Below are 6414 nucleotides of genomic sequence, written 5' to 3' on the forward strand. Positions count from 1 at the left end.
TGCCTTCTTTTCTACTTGTTCTACTTTGTTTTGTTTGCATGTCATTTTCATTTTAGTAATTATATTTTTTTGGGTTTAGTTGATATTAAATAAATTGTAAGTATTTGCTCGATGATTATTGGGTTGCTTCTTGAATTTTGGTTCCATTTTTTTTAGCATCAAGTATTTGTTTGATTGCCTAATTGAATTGTGAGTTTGATGCATATGTTGTCGCGATGATGAGAGATTTTATGCCGGTATAGAATTTATTAATAAATCTAATCGTGAGTATAGTCTAAACCAACAAGCGATCCCACATCAAACTTAGAAAATGTGTGTCCATAATTCAAAATTAATAACCGAGAGTATTAGTCCCGAGTCGTTCTCCCTAGTAGTTGCTCTAAGATGCACATCATTGGTTAGGGTTCTTTTGTTGTTTTGGAGTTTAGTACAAGAAATCAAGCTAATAAAAGTGAATGACAATCAATCAATGTAAAAGCCTTGGCTAGGGGTGAGGATTGGAAGTCCTAACATCATAGTCTCCATCATTTGTGACAACAATTAGTCATTACTCCGCTTAGTCAACTTCTATCTATGAAGGAAAGTCAAGTACCTCTATCTATGAAGGATTGTCAAGTGAAGATAATCAATTTGAGTTCACAAGTCCTAGTCAAACCCTAGGAAAGTCTAGCTTTAGTGGCATGCAAATCAATTAGTAATTTCCAATTGATAATCAACAAAGGACATTGACAATTCAAGTATCTCCAATACTCAACCCCCAAGCCAAGAGTGAAAGGTCTACTCCATAGCTAAAGTTGACATTTTCTCAAACACTTGGAGAGCAAGAATGAAAGACATTGTGAAATTGAGAAAAAAATTCAAATCAAAGATATCTACTACAAGAGATTGACAACAATCAAGCAATTAACAATAATGAGCATGAAATACCTCAATGCATTAATAGAAATCAAAGTAACAAGATCCAGATCTAAGATCCAAAGTAACTTGAGCAACAAGAACACTAAATTGAGAGTAGAAGAATTAGATCTACAAATTGAAATAATGTAGAATTGAATTGACAATAGATCTCAACAATGGATCCAAGAGAACTTAAAATTGAGAAAGCAAAAACCTAGAGAGAAGCTAGAGTTTCTCTCTCTAAAATGTAACTTCCAAAAACTAACTCCAAAAAAATCTAATAGTGTGAATGATGTAAATCCCTTCAATGCCTTGGTTCTTTATGTCTTTTCCTGCAAAAATTCTGCTCAAAACTGGGCCTGGAACTCCCCTGAAATTGCCAGTCACGTTTTCACTTTAAAAATCACATGCGAGCATCAACGCGTACGTGTGGGTCACGCGTGCACGTCCTTGGAGTTTTTGCAATCCACGCATACGCGTCCATGGAGTTTGCACCCAGACACGCGAATGCGCCAGCTTTGTGCGCCGATTCCCAGCAGTATGCATCTACGCGTACGCGCAAGGCACGCATACGCGTCGCTACTTAAGCTCCAAAGCTCCATTTTTCCATGCTCCTTCCATTTATGCATGCTTCCTTCCTCTCTTCTAGGCCATCCTTGCCCTATAAACTCTGAAATCACTTAACAAACAGATCACGGCATCGAATAGTAATAGAAGAGGATTAAAATGTGGCATATTTAGTATAAAAGAAGCACATTTTCAACTATGAAGCAAAATTGGAAAATAAACACAAAACCATGCATTTCATATGAATAAGTGTGGAAGAATATTGATAAAACCCCCAAAATCCATACAAGATAAACCCTAAAAATGGGGTTTATCATGCGACCATATATGTTAGACTATATCTTTGCTTGGCATCTTAATCATGAACTCTACATTTTTACTTTAGTGAATTGAGTTGAACTACTTATTCATCATGGTTCTTAAGTGAATATAATCACATAACAAGGTATTTGTTCCTTGTTAATGCTTTACATTTTTTTTAGTAGACTTGACTTGATTCCTATCAAGACTTGTCACTTTTTGTAACAAGCACCTTATACATGTGATTATTTCATTATTTCTAAGGATGAATAAGCAGTCTCATTTCATCATTGCATTGGTTATTGTTAATTGTGCCATTCTCCATTAATTTTGAGCTTTCACTTGCACAATTTCAATATCCAATATCTCAAATACTCAATTCACTTTAGTTGTGGTTACCTAGGTTGTTTGTACCTTGGTTGTTGCTTATTCTTTACATGCAACCTAGGCCACTTGTTGAGGAACATGCTATTTCTCTTGCTTTTGTGGTTACCATTTTATCCGGCCAATGTGTTGTGTTACAACCGCATGCATAATTGGAATACACACATTGTCTTTTGTCATACCACACATCTAATTTTTTCTCAATTCATGTTTGTTTGTTTATACAGCAACCCGGAGCCCCGGTGCCCACCGGCTGAAGGTGGAGCCTCTTAAAGCATCTCTTCACCCCCCGGATTGAATGCATGCATGGAGGACCGTACAACATTTAAGTGTGGGGGAGGATCCACAATTTTTGGGGCGTAAATTTCCTTATCTCAACACTTTGCATTATTTTCTAGTTTTTAGTAGTTATGCTTTTTTGTGAATATTTGTTAGTATATTATTGCATTATGCTTTGCCTAGTTTACTTGTATATATCTTAGCTTGTTTATAGTTTTATTTTAGTAAATATTTGCATTTGTATTTGCATAGTAGAGTAAATAAGTTTGGTTAAAACAACAAAGAATTTTCAAGAAATATCTTTTTGGGCATTCCATTGATTAGATTTGAAAATTGTTTTTGAACATGCTTGAAGTATCTTTTTTTATGGAAAATAGAAAAGAGCTTGAACAAATACCAAGTGAGACTTGAGCTTTGATTGTGTGGTTGCACATTTTCAACCACAAATTTTGTTATTGTGTGTTATACTCCTTTTATGATTGTAATCTTATATTTTCTTTAGACCACCTGCTAGCACGATATTGTCCGCTTTGGCACACAAGGCCTCACAGTTTTGCCTTTGACGATAGGGATGATAGCAAAAGCCCCCCACACTCACTCGTCAAAATGCGTCATGCTAGGGAAAGGTATCCACACCCTTATAAGGCATGCTCGTTCCCCTCGCCAACCGATGTGGGACCTTACATCCTATATTTGATGTTTTGAATTGCATTTTGCATGATTAAGGCCATCTTTTAAAATTGAACTCACAAACCCATATGGCCAACCCTTACATCAATCTTTGTAAACTACTTTTTGAGCTTTTAATTCTCCTTTGTTCTAATTTTAAGCACATCATTCACCCTAAGTGAAAAACTATTATGTCCATTGATTGTATCTTTGATTAGCTTGGGTTTGAGTGTGTGTGTGTGTGTGTGTGTGTTAATCAAGTGTTGGGGGGGAATTTGTGGGAAACATTGGTAGTTAGTAATTTGGGTGTTCATTGAGAACATTTGGAAAAGTGGGATAACACTCATGCATTCATTACTTGGAACATATGCATCTCTCTTATATGATAAAAAAAGAGAAAAACAAATGATAATGTAAATAAGAGATGCATATGTGGTTGAATTGAAAAGAAGCATGCATGAGTAAATGTGAGAAAAGGTATAAATGGGTAATTAGGTTGTTTTGTTATGTATAAAGGATGATATAGGATTAGGTGGGATGCTTGAGCTAATCAAAGATCCAATCTATTAGCCCACTTAACTATATTAATCCTACCCTTACCTAAGCCCTATTACAACCCACAAAAGTCCTCATGATATTTGCATTCATGCATCAAATATTAGTTGATTGTTAGACGACTTGCAAATCTTTGAGAAACATGATTAAAGGAGGATTGAGTGATTAAACCCTACACACTGAGCGATTACAGCGTAAACACATTCGGTGAGGGGTTCAATTGCTCAATTCTATTTTTCCATCGCCTATCTTGTATCTTCTTGCAAGTTGTTGAAATTAATTTTTGAAAACTTCAAATCGAATCTTTGGACATTGAGCATATTGCATTGATTTCTTGTCTTGACCCTAAAGCTTGTTTTGAATTAATTGAGATTCTTTTGTTTATTTTTGCCAAAATCAATAGGAACCTTAGTATAGATATAGATACATAGTATTTAGCATAGTATTTTGCATGTAGATAGTTGCATTGAATAAATTGCTTACCCTTTGATTATTCTCCTTTGATTGTGATTAGCATGAGGACATGCTATTGTTTAAGTGTGGCGATTTTTGGGCCTCCAGGGCCCAATTTTGGACCTTCTGAGGCTGATTGAGTGCTATATCAAAGAGGGCCTCCATCCATGTGAAGGGGGGGAGCAATTAGGGTTAGATTTTGGTCATGTAGTTTAGTTTCTAGAGAGAGAAGCTCCCCCCTTCTCTTTAGAATTAGGGTTTTTAGCTTTATTCTCTCTTTAATTTCTCTCTTTAATTCTTGTTTTAATGTAGTTTCATTTATGTTTCTATGCTTTCTTGTCTTTATCTTCTTAATCTCTTTTGCTATTTTCCCTTTTATGTCAATTTTCATGTTATGAACACTTTTGTTATTTTAATTCCAATTAATGCAAATTTATGTTTTCATGCCATTTATTGCTTCCTTTAATTATTATTGTCATTTTCTTACTTTTGGTAGTTAGCTTTTATTTTTAATGCAATTTAATATTATTTTATTTTAATGCACACCAAGTATTTGATAAAATGCTTGGCTTAGTTTTCACTTAGTTTTTCTCCACTCTTGGCTTGGAATTGATGATTTTGGTGATCTTTGAGTCATTGATGTCCATTCTTGTTTGATATTTTAGAGTAGTTAGTTGATTTAGTTTCCATTGACTCTATGTGACCCTTAGTGTTGACATAGGACTTATGGATTGAAATCAACTATGCCTATTTGACTTATCTTTGATGTAAGGTTGACTAAGTAGGATTAACTCTTCATAATCATCATGTGTTTGTGGTCAATGTCTAGGATAGGTAACCTAAGCTCTCCATTACATGCCAAGAGGTTTCTTGCATTTTAATTTTCCTTGCTTTGACTTTTATTGCTTTGACTTTTAGTTTCTTGAATGTTTAGCTTTTCACACTCTTGGTAGATAAATTAGTTGTTTGGGTAGAATTGAGTTATGGATGTCTATTCCGCATTGTGTGAGGATTGTTAATTGGTTTGGTTTTACTTAACTCTAAGTGACCCAATTGTATTGACTTAGGACTTAGGAATTGGAATCAATTATGCCCTTTTGACTAATTCTCAAGTAGGATTGACTAATTGGCATTAATTCCACACAATTGCCATGTTTTTGCTCCACAACTAGGAAAGTGATGAGCAGATAATTTATACGCTTTTGGCATTGTTTTTAGTATGTTTTAGTTAGTTTTTATTATATTTTTAGTAGTTTTTATTTAAAATTCACTTTTCTGGACTTTACTATGAGTTTGTGTGTTTTTCTGTGATTTCAGGTATTTTCTGGCTGAAATCGAGGGACCTGAGCAAAAATATGATTCAGAGGCTGAAAAGGACTGCAAATGCTGTTGGATTCTGACCACCCTGCACTCGAAGTGGATTTTTTGGAGCTACAAAAGCCCAATTGGCGCGCTCTCAAGTGCGTTGGAAAGTAGACATCCTGGAATTTCCAGCAATATATAATAGTCTATACTTTGCTCGAGATTTGATGGCCCAAACCGGCGTTCCAAATCAGCTCAAGACTGCCCGGCGTTTAACGCCGGAACTAGCACAGAAATGGGAGTTAAACGCCCAAACTGGTTCAAAAGCTGGCGTTTAACTCCAAGAAAAGTCTCTACACATAGAAGCTTCAATGCTCAGCCCAAGCGCACACCGAGTGGGCCCGGAAGTGGATTTTTACGTCATTTACTCATATTTGTAAACCCTAAGCTACTAGTTCTCTATAAATATGACCTTTTGCTATTGTATTATCATCTTTGGATCAATTTAGATCTTAGGATCATGGGGGCTGGCCTCACGGCCATGCCTAAACCTTGTTCTTATGTATTTTCAACGGTGGAGTTTCTACACACCATAGATTAAGGTGTCGAGCTCTGCTGTACCTCGAGTATTAATGCAATTACTATTGTTCTTCTATTCAATTCAGCTTATTCTTGTTCCAAGATATTTATTCGCACTCAAGAACTTGATGAATGTGATGATTATGTGACGCTCATCATCATTCTCACTTATGAACGCGTGCCTGACAACCACTTTTGTTCTACAAGCAAACAAGGCTTGAATGTTTATCTCTAGGATTCCTTAATCAGAATCTTCGTGGTATAAGCTAGAATTGATGGTGACATTCTTGAGAATCCAGAAGGTCTAAACCTTGTCTGTGGTATTCTGAGTAGGATTCAAGGATTGAATGACTGTGACGAGCTTCAAACTCGCGATTGTGGGGCGTTAGTGACAGACGCAAAAGAATCACTGGATTCTATTCCGACATG

The sequence above is a fragment of the Arachis duranensis genome, chromosome 2 (assembly GCF_000817695.3).
Source record: "Arachis duranensis cultivar V14167 chromosome 2, aradu.V14167.gnm2.J7QH, whole genome shotgun sequence".
Classification (NCBI taxonomy): domain Eukaryota; kingdom Viridiplantae; phylum Streptophyta; class Magnoliopsida; order Fabales; family Fabaceae; genus Arachis; species Arachis duranensis.